Below are 15,260 nucleotides of genomic sequence, written 5' to 3' on the forward strand. Positions count from 1 at the left end.
TAACGTCCATGATAAAATGTGTTCAAAAATATTTATTTGGAGAAAAAGCTATGCACACAATTTCAAGCCCATGTAGACTTTAAACTTGGTACAGGAGAGAACCCTGAATCTGATGCATCATGTTTGTTGGTAGTTTTGGAATTTAATAGGATAATTTCCATAATTTTTATCTCTCTTTAATCCAGCATCAGTCTGTTTCCTTTAAAAAATTGATGTATGCCTAATCAAGTAATGAATACCTTATTCCACATCGCAATTTTTACGGGTTTGAAAGAAATGCAGCCCTGAAAGTTGAACGTATTTGTTTTATTACATGTGAATAATAATCAATGAAGTAGCTTCAGAAAGTGTCGCCTGTACTGTCCTATTAATAAGTGGAAATATTCCAGAGACTGACTACTTGTCATAATGAACTCAAGGCATTCAGCAAATCTGTTGACACTCATTGCTTGCGTTCATTGAAGAAACGATGGATGACAAAGAAGCTCGCTTTGCTCGCTTTGCCAGACTGTCAGTCAAACCATGGCTGTCCTTTTATTTTAAAGCCTTATTAACCTACATGCGGAATGTGACTGATGACAGGCCACCGCCAACAAAGGAAATCCACACTTGGGTTTCAAATCCTGTCATCTGTGTTCTCGGGATCTTGGAAGCCCCCTTGAAGAGATAAAAAGATCAGTCAAATGCATGAACCAGTGGCATAAAACTCAGTGAGCACTAGCAGAAAAAGTCTGCATCATCTCCCGCTGATTGAGATGTCTTTCACACACCTCAGTTTCAAACCCGACACAAAGCTCGGGGCACCTCCTCCTCTGGGTCTCATTGGGTGGTGTCTAAGACACGCTGGGCACATGGTGTGCAAGCACTATATATGACATGTACTTGGCACTGGTGTTTGGATTCGAGCTATTATCTGCCAAGGTTACCCAGTTACCAGTTGAAAGGAAACATGTTGCTGTTACTGAAACTTTCAAAGAGCGAGCAGCAGTGACAGCTGTACAGGTCCTATAGCAGCTTCTGAACTGACTAGATTGGCGTAGATCCATTGTGGGAAATAGTATTTGAGTTGGACAATATTCAAATCAAACTATTTTAAAACTCTTTAAAAGCAATCTGATGAAGATGAACATTAGTATTCATCAACATCTATCAGACTTGCCTACATTTGTATCTTCCATCCTTCCCGCCAACTTTAACACTTTTCTTTTCTGTCTGCACATCATTATACATAGACAGTAATGAGCACTAACGACTTCCCTAGCATCCTTATTTTGTGTTAACTGCTATAGGGGTTGAAAGAAAGTGTCATATTCATCATCTGGACCTCTCTCGACGCTTAGTTGTTCAAAGGGTTCAGCTGAAACTGTGAGCAAATATTCCACCAGTTCATAGACCCATTGAACATTCCTTATACCTCTATCCTTTGAGATACTGCACATATCCTCACTGTTCAGAAGTTCAAGATGTTTAAAGTAATTGTCATGTCAAATAGTGCGTGTTAATGAATGTTGTCAATTTGAACTGTCAAAATTATTAAGTTTTAATATATGTTGCCAAAAGTACAAACGTTTTAATATTTAGTTTTGATTAGATTCCCTTCAGTATGGAAACAGGCCCTTCTGCTCAACCAGTCCACACTGTCCCTCTGAAGAGTTATCCAGCCAGTTCCATTGCCCTACCCCATATTTACCCCTGACTAAAGCACCTATCACTATGGGCAATTTAGCATGGCCAATTCACCTGACCTGCACATCCTTGGACTATGGGAGGAAACCGGAGCACCCGGAGGAAACCCACGCAGACACAGGGAGAATGTGCAAACTCCACACAGACAGTCACCTGAGGTGGGACCCAAACCCAGGTCCCTGGCGCTGTGAGGCAACAGTGCTAACCACTGAGCCACCGTGCTGCTCCACTGAGCCACTGTGCCGCCCCATTACCATTAAGTTCTTAGCATTATGATTTTTATTATTTTATCTTCAGTGAAAAGAGTTACCTCCATATTTATTGTCTATGTACATAAAACATTCTCATTGTACGAAGTGATTAGAAATGTTTGAGATAACCATCTGAAGAATAAATACTTATTGCTGCCAGTCATTACTAATGGCTTGTAAAACATTCAAGTGATACACTGGGACAAATTAAGAAACCAAGGTCTGGCCATCTGCCTCTGTCGATACAGTTCCCAGATGGCTCTATCGTTGAACATTTGCAACTCTAAAACAGGTTAGCTCAGCAGGGGGTCTGTAATTTGAAGGCGGAAGTGGATGTTGAGACTTTGCAATGGCTGATTTGACAATTTCATGGTGTTATAATTGCTTGTCTTTTTTGCTGTTTTGTCAATGTTACTGATTTGGACAATACTAAGAGGTGTGAAATGAGGGAAACCTTCTGTGATTGACAGTACAAATGGCTATGTCTGATTGACAAATGTTGTCAGAACAATAGAGTTTTTTCTCAAGACAGATTGCTTATGCCTATTGTATTTCTCAGTATTTGAGGAAATGCCTGAATTGTGATTAAATGGTTCATTGGTTTTGTACATACCATGTACTGGGTAAATGGACAACTTAACCTGTAGAAAATTTCTGAATCCAAACAATGGTTCACAACTCCTCTAAGAGACTCCTGCCCAATGCCATGGAAATAACATTTCCGTAGCTATCTGACGAAGGAGCAGCACTCCCAAAAGCTAGTGCTTCCAAATAAACCTGTTGGACTATAACCTGGTGTTGTGTGATTTTTAACTTTGTCCACCCCAGCCCAACACCGGCTCCTCCACATCACGGAAATAACAAGCTTCTAAGAGATGCCGACCCTGACAATGGAGCTGATGAAATGCAGCCTGTGGATTTGCTACAGCCACAACACAACAATTAGGAACAGGAGTAGGCCATTTAGCTTCTCCTGACCATTGTTTACTGAGTAAGGTCCTAATGGTTCTGATGATGGGCTGAATTGCAATTTTCTGTGTGAACCCCAAAGCCCTGATTCTCTTGTTGATCAAAGCCTGGTGAAGCCTTGAATATATTTCAAAGACCGAGCCTCCACTGTTCTGTGATGAATGGAATCCCACAGAATAACAAAGCACTCTCAATCTTCTCTCTTAAATTGAATATCCTTAATTTTTGAAACAGTGTGCCCACTTTTTGACCATCGCACAGATGGGTCAATGGGCTGTGGAGTGGCAAATGGAGTTTAATTTAGATAAATGCAAAGTGCTGCATTTCGGAAAGACAAACCAGGGCAGGACTATACACTAAATGGTCAGGTCCTTGGGAGTGTTGCTGATCAAAGAGACCTTGGAGTGCAGGGTCGTAGCTTCTTGAAAGTAGAGTCACAGGTAGATAGGATAGTGAAGAATTTGGTATGCTTTCCTTTATTGGTCAGAGTATTGAGTATAGGAGTTGGGAGGTCATGTTGCAGCTTTACAGGACTTTGGTTTAGGCCTTTTGCAAAACTGCATTCAATTCTGATCTTTTTGCTATTGGAAGGATATTTTGAAAGTAGCAAGGGTTCAGAAAAGATTTACAAGGATGTTACCGAGGTTAGAGGGTTTGAGTTACAGGGAGAGGCTGAATAGGCTGGAATTATTTTCCCTGGAGGGTCGGACGCTGAGGGGCGACCTTATTGAGGTTTATATAATCATGGATATGGTGAATAGCCATGGTCTTTTCTCAGGGTGGGGCAGTCTAAAACTAGAGGGTATAGGTTTATGGTGAGAGAGAAAAGATTTAAAAGGGGCCTAAGGTGCAACTTTTTCACACAGAGGGTGGTGCGTGTACAGAATGAGCTGCCAGAGGATGTAGTGAAGGCTGGTACAATTATAACATTTAAAAGGCATCTGGTTGGGTATATGCATAGGAAGGGTTTAGAGGGAAATGGGCCAAATACTGGCAAATGGGACTAGATTAATTTAGGATATGTGGTCATCATGGAGAAGTTGGACCGAAGAGTATATTTCTGTGCTGTACATCTCTATGACTCTGACCCTCACAGCATCGACCTGACAAACTGTTTGGGTTCTCCTATATTTCAATAAGATTACCTTTCCCCAAAACTTCAATAGACTGAATGCATTCAACCTTTCCATAAGCTTTCCTCTTCATCCCAGGAATGAGCCAGGTGAATCGTATCTGGAGGTGCATAGTTCCTTTTTGAAAGCAACAAACACACTTTCAGGCAGTACATTCCAGATCCTAACCTCTCACAGTGTAATAAAACACTAATCCTCCTGTTACTATTGGTTCTTTTGGGTAGGCATATTGGCTCAGTGTTTAGCACTGCTGCTTTACAGTGCCAGAAACCCAAATTCGATTCCAGCCTCGAGCAACTGACTGTGTGGAGTTTGCACATTCTCCCCGTGTCTGTGTGGGTTTGCACATTCTCCCCGTGTCTGCGTGGGTTTCCTTCCGGGTGCTCCAGTTTCCTCCCACAGTCACAAAGATGTCCAGGTTAAGTGAATTGACTATGCTAAATTGCCTGTAATGTCCATAGATGTATAAGCAAGGTGGGATAGCCATGGGAAATGCAGGGTTACAGGGATAGGGGGTTTGATAGGGATAGGATGCTGTTCGGAGCAATGGCGTTGATTCAATGAGTCGAATGGCCTGTTTCCACACTGTAGGGATTCTACGAATCAGTGACCTCTGATTCTCAATCCTTTTACACGTCGGAGCAATTTCTCTATATTTAATCTATGTGTACAGTGCTGGTTTTGAACAAACAAGGCAAGGAATACATGATGAATAGGAGGGCCCGGGATGCACTGAGGATCAGAGGGACCTTGGTGTGCAGGACAGGTACGTAAAGTGGTTAAGAAGGCTTATGGGATATTTGCCTTTATTAGTGAAGGCAAAGATTTTAAGAGCAGGGAAGTTATGCTGTAACTGGAGTTCTAAAATCCACATTAGAGGAGGGATATGATTGCACTGGAGAGAGTGCAGAGGAGATTTACCAAGATGTAACGTGGGCCGGAGAGTTTCAGTTATGAAGAGAAATTGGACAGACTGGTGTTGCAGCAGAGAATACAGGGGTGGGGGTATGCGGGGAAGGGAGATATGACTGAGATGTGCAAAATTGAGGGGAACAAATGTGGTGAAGGGATCCATGTGATGGGGCATAGATTTAAGATGAAGGGCAGGATATGAAGAAAAATATTTTCACCCAGAGGGTGGTGGAATCTGTAACTCTGCCCATATGGGTGGTAGAGGTAAAAACTTGTATAACATTTAACAAGTAATTTGCTGTACACTTGAGGTGCCAAGGTATACAAGGCTATTGACCAAGTGTTGGAAAGTGCAGGTACAATAGTTAAGTGCTTGAATTTGACTGGCACCGATTCAATGGAACAAAAGGCCTTTTTCTGTGCTGTAGAGTCTGTACACTTCTGCAGTAAATTTCATCTGTTGCCTGATAGGCTGTACTAGTCGGCTTTTTGACTCTGATTTCCAGCATCTGCAGTCTTCACTTTCTCTTACCATTTATCCTTGACATTTTCTTGACATTTATCCTTCTCACTATTCACAATGCTTCCAAATTTTATGTCATCTCCTAACTTTGAAATTGTATCCTGTGTACCCAAGACTATGTTATTCATAGAGGTCAAGAAAATCTGTGGTTCTAATACTAACTCCCAGGGAACCCCAGTATATACTTTCCTCCAACCCCCAAAAACAACTACTCTCTGTACTCACATTAAAGTCAAATTTTTTAGACTATATTTTAAGTTAAATTCATGAGGTAAACTATTACACGGATGCCACTTTTGAGGGACTGAAATTCATGCCACAGTCTGAAAACATGTATCATTAGAGAAGCCCAATCGATCTCGAAACAAATAAAGGAAAAGATGTTGATCTGTTATCTGTGAAGATCTAGGGTCAAATTTTACACAAGATAACTGGAAAATTCCAGATTTTTTTGGTCAAAAAGAGGGAGGGTCGACTATTACATGAGATCGACCTTGACTTGAGTATATTTGATATTTTTCACCACTCCCTGTTGGCTGCTGGGAATATGGAAATCTGTGTGCCAGTTGAAGAGGGGATGATCATTCAGTGGGCTAATTACAACCGGGTCCATCAATTTGTCACAGCCATCCTAGATGCTGGATGCTGACTCAGCAGTAATAAATGAAGCACCATCCTTTGGCAGTGGCCTTGACTCTGTTGCAAGTGGCAGTTTCTGTCCTTTCAGATTGACCACATGTTTTCCCCCCTATTGCTGTGCCAGAGTCCTTGCGAGTATCACATTGTCAGCTGGACAAGGCTACTTCAGCTCATACTAGAAGTACCTACGATATAGGAGCAGAAATTAGGCCATTTGGCCCATTGAGTTCTGCGACTCCATGCAATCATGGCTAATAGGATTTACGATCCCATTTTCTCGCTTTGGGAACATCTTCCCAACATCCACTCAGTCTTGACTATTCAGTATTCTGTACCTTTCAATCAGGTCCCCCCCCCCATCCTTCTAAACTATATCGAGTATAGTCCCAGAGTCCTCAAACACTCCTGACTGGATTCTCAAACCCAATGCATCTTGACATCAATGACCTTCGGTAATGAAAGCTCATCAACCTTCCTGCTTCCAATTTGTAACTTCTGAGGAGGTGGGGTGGAACTTCTTATCATTACAAGATGAGGTAAAGACAGACACAAGGTGGGTACAACAGATTGACACAAGGCTTGTTTTATTACTTCTTTGTGTAACTTGTTAATTATATGATTTAATTGATTGGTTTTCATTGAAAAAGGATCTGGATTTGGTATTCATGTTTCTTGTGAAATCTGTGCATCAAAATGAAAGGAATAAAGCGAGTGGATTTGGATTATAAAGATGGGAGGTCTGACAGTGTGCTGTTATGGGGTTTGAACTGTTCCTCCCTAACCTGATCTCTGAGAGCCTATGCAGTTCAGAGAGACATTTCTTCCTACCTCTCCTCCCTTCCCTCTCTGCTTCCTTCTGCCCTCATGTTACCTGTGAATTATTGATAGTATCAGAAACAATACATAACATTAAGTTTAATTTATATTTGATATGTTGTGTCAAAAGAGGGGAAGACATAGTTTTAGTTTAATTTCTTAGTTGTTTTTGGTGTCTTGATACTGAGAATTCTGTCGGCTTTTTTATTTATATGGAGTTTTGAATAGATTTTGCAACATTTGACGTGACAAATTGGGAGTTAGGGCATTTTATAAAAAGGTAGAAAAATAACTTTACTGTTATAAGGATGGGGACACAGGAACGTAGAAAAATCATCAAGGGGTTTAATCATGCAGTATAGTTATTCCAGAGAGAGGATGCCAAGGTGTTATACCATTGAAAAAGAAATTCTATAATACTGCTATAAACAGAGTTTATGGAACTCATGACTGAAAACAACAAATGCTGGAGATCACAGTGGGTCAGGGAGCATCCATGGAGAGACAGCAAGCTAACATTTCGAGTCGAGATTATTCTTCATTGGGGCTGACGTGAAGTCATGGAACTCTGGTTTGATCTGGAGCTAAAATAATAACGAGTTTATATAAAGGCCAATTATTGTGGATGCTGACAGTCTGAAAAGGCAGGAGAAACTGAGCAGGTCTATCACCTTCTTTGAAGAGAGAAACAGAACTAATGTTTCAAGGCTGGTACAACTCTTCTTCAGAACTGAAGAACAGTCATATTAACTCTGTTTCTCTCTCCACAGATGTTGTCAGACCTATTGAATTTCTGTTGCGTTCTCTGTTTACTTTAGTAATGAGTTTAGTTTGCAGTTTATTTTTCGGTGTAATGGGGGAGGTACGAGTATAAGTACAGTATCAAGTGAATGTACAAACTTTCACACAAAGAAAACTGGTTGCAGCTACACCAAACAACCTTGATGTGGAGAGAGTGGGAAATTGTTGCTGGGGGTTTTGACTGTAAAGGATATTGCTGGGATAAAAACCTTTTAGTATGAGCTTGAATCATCTTCTGGTATTTATAATGAAAATGTCAATCTTTCAGCCTACTGTAATATGTTCATGTTACACTTTTTATTCTCTGTCTTAAAAGTTCACCGCAGATTCTTGTGAACATGTTAAATAGCTGAAATCCATAGTTTTACAAAGAAGTTAATATCTCATAAATCAGACTTCAGAGTGAGATCTGACTTGTTCAGAATTAGTGTCAGCTGGGATCATATTTAATTGATAGCACTCTGGACTGAATCTTAAGGGTAAGGATTAAAGCCCCACTTCAAGACATGAGTACAAAAACATTGGCACTCAAATACACTGTTGGAGGTGCTGTTGTTTGATGAGATGTTAAACTGAGGCCCCTATGCATCTGCTCTAGTGAATGTAAAAGATGCCACAGCACTATATCAAAGAAGAGCAAGAGAATTATTACCATTGTCCTGATTAATATTTAACTCTTAGTCAACATCACAAAACAGTTTATTTTGTCTTGGTCACATTACTGTTTTGGGGGAGTTTGCTGAGTACACATTGTCTGCTGAATTTCGAACATTACACGAGTGACTAAACTTCAAAACGTACACCATTGGCTGTAAAAGTGCTTTGAGACATTCAGTAGTCATGATATCATTAGTCCATAAGTTCATATGATAAAGGAGCAGAAGTAGACCATTCGGCCCATCGAGTCTGCTCAGCCACTCGACCCATGGCTGTTATGCTCCTCATCCCATTTTCCTGCCTTCTCCCAACAAACCTTCAACCCATTACCAATTAAAAATATCAATACGCATCTTTTGATTCTCCTTCTGCACATGTTGCTGCCCAAATTGTGGTAAAGACCTGTCCCTCGTGGTGATGAAATTGTGCACCATGCAACAATTGGTGACATATCTGGACATCCATTTCAGAATATACTATTACTGTAACAATCCCGGCTGTCAAATATATATCGTGAGGATCTTGATGATTTCTTGTGCCCGTGTGGTTTTTGTGTTTAGACTGTTTTACAGCTCCGTGCAGATTCCTCACAGAAATCACCAGCTGTTAAATATCGCTGGGGAAGGGTCCTTCCTCCCAGTTGGTGCCAGACTGTGCTGTGCAAGTTTAGAACCTGGTGAATGGAGCATGGAAATATTCTAAACTGCAAGCAGCACTGGGAACCTAACGTGATTAAACTGCTTGAGCCTTTGCATGTTCTCAGTGTGTTCCTCCTGACACCACTTTCACCAGCATGACAAGCAGTCTTCATCTGGTGGAGAATTGCACCTGCTACCTCCTCATCTTATGAGACCAGAGACTGCTTAGCACCTGAAGAAGCGATGTTGCAAGGGTAATTTCTAGTTCAATCACTTCTCCACTGATTTTCAGAGCTTTTTTTGTGAAAAGCATGCTTTTTAAACAAATATAGCAATTAATAATCAGAGTTCTGGCTTGCCTTCCAGTTGCAATAAATGAACAAAGATAGGAGATGCCTTACATACAAATTGAAGAGACGAGTAAATGTTTACCCATCATGAGCTTACCGTAAAACGCACACTGCAAGCTGGGCTTTGAAATATAAACATACTTACATGTGAGATCGACAAAAGCTTATATGAATTTATGGTGAGTTTGTATTCATTCTCTCTCTAAATCAATCATTCAAAGAAAAGTGATTTTCAGATCACATCCAAAAATAGTTGTTTAGAGAAAAAAAAACCTGCAGATGCTGGAATCCAAAGTACAGATTAGAGTGGTGCAGGAAACATGCAGCAGGACTGGCAGCATCCGAGGAGCAGGAAAATCGACGTTTTGTGCAAAAGCCCTTCATCAGGAATATTTTGCCCGAAACGACGATTTTCCTGCTCCTCGGATGCTGCCTGACCTGCTGTGCTTTTCCAGCACCACTCTAATCTTGACTCTGATCTCCAGCATCTGCAGTCCTCACTTTCACCTGGAATCCAAAGGAGACAAGCAGGAGGCTGGAAGAACACTGCAAGCCAGGCAGCATCAGGAGGTGGGGAAGTCAATGTTTCAGTCCTGAAGAAGGGTTACACCCAAAACATCGACTTCTCCACCTCCTATAGCAGTTGTTTGGCAAGATGTCATCAAGGGTCTCATTAATCAAGAGGAAGTTCAATTAAATATTGTGGTCCTCATAATTATCTTTCCTTAGAACCTGATAATTAATGAGTGTGATAGGATCCAATTGTCCTCAAGTTCTTTCTGTTGTTTTAACTGAGGAATTTAGCTCAGAGTTGCACAGTAATATAACTCTGAGGAACTTATAGGCTTCTTTTTCTTTTGTAATTAATATAATTTTATGTCTATCTGTTTACAAATATTTTAAAATATAAACAAACCACTTGGAATTTAGTTTGTTGGCAGATTCAACATCAAACACATGTAACTGGGATGAATTTATCTTACACTGCGAAATGGATAACATTAGATTGGTAACTACTTTGCTCAATTTTTCATTCTATTCAATTCAATGGAATTTCATTCCAGGAATCATTCTTGTCAACTTTTGCTGCGTTCCCTTCCATAGCCAGAACACACTTCCCCAGATAAGGAGACACAAACTGAACATAATACTTCCAAGTGTGTCCGAACCAATCCCTGAATAATTCCAAGATATCCCTGCTCCAGTATTCAAATCCTCTCAGTATGAATGCCTTTTTCACTGCCCACTCCACTGCCTGCTTATTTTCAGCAACTAGTCTGCAAAGGCACCCAGGTTTTGTTGCACCTCCCATCTATATAATATTCCTTCCTGGTTTGTCTACCAAACTGGAAAACCTCACGTTTATCCACATCATTAATTATCTATCACCAATTGTCCAAATTACCCTGAACCGTCTGTGCATCTTCCTCAGAGTTTATCCTCCCAGGCAGCTGTGTGTCATCTACAAGCTTGATGATATTACAATTAGTTCCCTAATCCAAATCATTAATATATATTGTGAACGCTTAGAGCACAAGCATTGATCCCAGAAACATCCCACTAATCACTGCTACCACTCTGCAAAAGACCAAGTTACTCTTTCTTTCCTGTTTGCCAACCAGTTCCCTATCCATGTCAATACAGTAGCCCCAATCCCATGTGCTTTCAGTTTACATGCTAATCCCTTATATTTATATGGGGCCTTTTCGGAAGCCACCTGACAGTCCAAATAAACCACATCTACTTGCTCCCTTCTATCAACTCTATTTGTTACATTCTCTCAAAATTCCTGCTTAACTTCCCTTTTGTAACTCCACGCTGACTCTGTCTGATCCTGTTACTGTTTTCCAAGTGCACTGCTATTAAATATTTTATAATAGACTCTAGCATTTTCTCTATTGCCAATATCAGGCTAACCAATCTATAATTCCCTGTTGGAAGGAGTAACAGGAATGCAGAGTACTGGGCTAATGGTAAGATTCTTGGTAGTGTAGATGAGCAGAGAGATCTCAGTGTCCAGGTGTATAGATCCTTGAAATTTGCCACCCAGGTTGATAGTGTTGTTAAGAAGGCATACAGAGTTAGCTTTTATTGGTAGAGGGATTGAGTTTTGGAACCATGAGGTCATGTTGCAGCTGTACAAAATTCTGGTGGGGCAGCAGTTGGAGTATTGCATACAGTTGTGGTCGCTGCATTGTAGGAAGGATGTAAAAGCTTTGGAAAAGTTCAAAGAAGATGATGCCTGGTATGGAGAGAAGGTCTTACAAGGAAAGGCTGAGGGATTTGAGGCTGTTTTAGTTAGAGAGAAGAAGGTTGAGAGGTGACTTAATTGAGACATACAAGATAATCAGAGGGTTAGATAGGATGGACAGGGAGAGCCTTTTTCCTCCGATGATGATGGCTGGCACAAAGGGACATAACTTCAAATTGAGGGGTGATAGACATAGGACAGATGTCAAAGGTAGTTTCTTTACTCAGAGAGCAGTGGGGGCGTGGAACGCACTGCCTGCAACAGTAGTAAACTTGCCAACTTTAAGTGCATTTAAATGGTCATTGGATAGCCATATGGATGAGAATGGAATAGTGTAAGATAGAAGGCTTTAGATTCGTTTCACAGGCCGGCGCAACAACGAGGGCCGAAGGGCTTGTACTGTGCGGTTATATTCTATGTTCTCTGTTTTCTATCTATATCTCCTTTTAATATATAATGGGGTTTGGTTAGCTATCCTCAGCTACCTTATTGACAAAGAAGGAGGAAAAATGGTGAAGGTGCCAGAAAAGAAGAGAAGGGATTACTAATGATAGTGGAGAGATATATAAATGCAGATTAGATGTGAATGGTGAGAGGCAGGTCATCCCTGCTGAGAGAAAATGGTGAAATTAGAAAATATGAAATCAAGTTCTTGCAGGAAGCAGGGCATAAATGAATGTTGCCTCTTTTATAGTGCTGTCACTCAAAGTCTAATGACCTCTACTAAAATAATGAGATGACATTGAAGTTTTGTTTTTAAAAAGGCATATGAAAATTCACTTGTGATTCAACTGTATGTGTGTTATAACTAATATAAGTGAATTGGAGCAGTACGGTCAATCTTGTGAAGTTCTACAGTCGCCAAGTATGATTTGTTGCTCACGTACCACAGTTTAGCAGTAAAACATGAGAGGTGGCTGTAATAACAAAAGTGTTGATAAATCATTTGCCTTCTCTATAGTGTCAGGGATATTAATGAAACCCAAACTCCGTCTTGCCCTTTTGTATGGTGTGTGACAAAATGCAACATATTCTGTACTGCTTAGTAACAGGATAGTAAAAGGTGGGAGTAAATTGTTGACTTCCTTTTCTGGATGCAAGAAAACATCCATGAACAAATGTCACCTGAAGGATTTAATGATTTCTTTATCCACCAAAGTCAGCCACGCAACCATTTCTGCTGAAAATTATTGGCGCTAGTCAAGGTGCCTTTTCACAATCCCAGGAACATGACACCATGATCCTTTACAAGGTTCCATAAATCATACTTCGAGGGCAGTGAGAATCAAACTGCTTTTGAAAGAAGTTCCATGTAATCAACTGAAGAAAGGAGGCTAAACTGAGAGCAAGAGCAGCACACACTGGAACCTCAAAGCACTTGTTTTCAAGCACAATGCATTTCCCACATTCTTATGACAATAAAAGGACCAACCAGGGGAACTGATTAGCTAAAAACTTAATTACAGGGAGGAAAACTGAGAGAAAAAAAATTGCATTTCCAGATAGGTTTCACCTTTGGCCACAAGACATTTGTGTAAACATTGGTTCTCTGCATGCTTGCACAGAGAGGACTCGTTTCCAGTTACTTTAAATTCAGTGAAAATTAACTTTTCATAAAGCTGTCGGAAGGTGTGTGATTTGTGATTGAAGATGGGAAGTTAAATGTTAACCATTTACACTAGTGTGTTGTGTGAACATCAATGATTCAATGATTAGTAAATTTACTGGATGACAGCTGAGTCTGTAACAGTTTTCCAACGTTCATTCCCAAAATGCTCACAGAGTTTCTCAGTTTTTGTATGGTCTATCAGATCGCCTTTTAACATTTTCATGTCACAAGCCTGGGTTTTCTACCAAAGGCAGCCTGAACAGAGTAACAGATGGATGATCTTTTTATGCTCTAGGAGCTCAACTTTTCCACAGTTTCTGAGATCAACCTGATCTTAATCTGGTGAACTGATACTACTATGTCTCAGAAGGAGTAACTGCTGTGTGACGGCCCGGTATCTGTGTTAGAGGTCTGTTGGGACAGCAGTTGTCAGCAATGTCTTCACTGCACCTCAGAATCTTCAGCTTCTCTGATTTTGTGCAGTTTATGTGCATATCTCTGAAATTAGACACTGATTGGATCTGAACATGAGAGCAATGCAGGCCCTCAGGCTGAGCAGAAAAACATCTTCAGAATTTGCTGCGCAGAGAGTGACTTCCTATGATATGATGCAAACTTAAATATCTGTCTCCAAAAGTTTAATTATCTTATCAGTTATTACAAGGTAAAACAAGTTAACTACAACTCCTGAGAATGCACAATGCCAGGGGCGTAGACCACACTCAGAAACCTACTCTCATCTGATGTTAAAATACAGTTGCCCTAGAGATTGCCAGGGTCCCTTCTATAATGCCCGTTTCGTTGTCTTTTAATTGGAAAACGTCTTTCACTCAAAATTTAATATAAACAGTTTCAAACTTCTCAGACAACATGTGACCTGGAAGAATTACAAATGGGTGGGGTTGGTGGTAGTAGGAGGATTGGAGGGAACAGTAGAACTACAAAAGGAAGTTGACAAGTTGGTGAAGTGGGCAAATTGGTGACAGATTAGGGTCAATGTAAAGAAGATTGAGATTATGGACTTTAATATGAAGAATGTTGAAAGACAGTATAAAATAAGCGATGCAATTTGAAAGAAGGTGGAAGGAAAGAGAGATTTGTGTGATATATTGTACAGATTATAGAAAGTGGCGGGACAGATAACGAGAGCAGATAATAAATCATACAATGCCCCCAGATGACTGTCTGTGTGGCGTTTACACATTCTCCCTGTGTCTGCGTGCATTTCCTCCAGGTGCTTCAGTTTCCTCCAACAATTGAAAGATGTACAGGTTAGGCGGATTGGCCATGCTAAATTGCCCGTAGTGTCCAAGGATGTGCAGGCTTGGTGGGTTAGCCATAAGAAATGCAGAGTTATGGGGATGGGGTAGGGGGGTGTCTGGGTGGGATTCTCTTCTGAGGGTCGGTGTGGACTCGATGGGCCAAAAGGTCTGCTTACATGCTGTAGAGATTCTCTGAACCTAGACAGGGTAGAAAGAAAGAAACTTTCTCCGTTGAAGGAGGATTACTGATCAGGAACATAGATTTAAGGTTTATAGGGCATGTGAGGAGAAATGTTTTGTTCCCACCGGGCGATGGGAATCTGGAACTCAATGCCTGTAAGGGTGGTAAGAAGCAGAAATCATCATAACATTTAAGAAGCATTTTGGCAATGCCAAGGTATACATGGCTATGGGTCAAGTGTTGGATTATGGGGTTAGAATAGTTCAGTGATTCTTTTTGTCCAACACAGACCACAACGGGCTGAACGGCTGCTCTCTGTGTTCTAGATCTCAATGAGTTTCTGAGTGTGAATCAAACACCCAGTCATTTCTGCAAGCAAGTGAAATATCAGGAGAAGAAAAATTAAGAAGAAGCATATCCTCACAAGCCAAAAGGTCCATTGAACTACCTTTCCGGCTTTCCCCTCTGCCGAGTGCACGCGTTCTTTTTCCTCTCTCTGTATGTATGAGTGTGTGTGTGTGTGTGTGTGTGTGTGTGTGTGTGTGTGTGTGTGTGTGTGTGTGTGTGTGTGTGTGTGTGTGT

General features: G+C 40.8%; 1 long non-coding RNA gene across 2 annotated transcripts in view; it reads right to left on the bottom strand.

The window, feature by feature from the left end:
* Positions 1-356: 356 nt before the first annotated feature.
* LOC122548617 overlaps positions 357-15,260 on the bottom strand; it is a 77,753-nt gene continuing 62,849 nt past the window's right edge. For both annotated transcript variants that reach the window (XR_006311275.1, XR_006311274.1), the window contains exon 3: positions 357-657. This is a non-coding gene — a long non-coding RNA (uncharacterized LOC122548617). The remainder of the gene's footprint in view (positions 658-15,260) is intronic.

The sequence above is a fragment of the Chiloscyllium plagiosum genome, chromosome 3 (genome assembly GCF_004010195.1).
Source record: "Chiloscyllium plagiosum isolate BGI_BamShark_2017 chromosome 3, ASM401019v2, whole genome shotgun sequence".
In the NCBI taxonomy this organism is placed as follows: Eukaryota; Metazoa; Chordata; class Chondrichthyes; order Orectolobiformes; family Hemiscylliidae; genus Chiloscyllium; species Chiloscyllium plagiosum.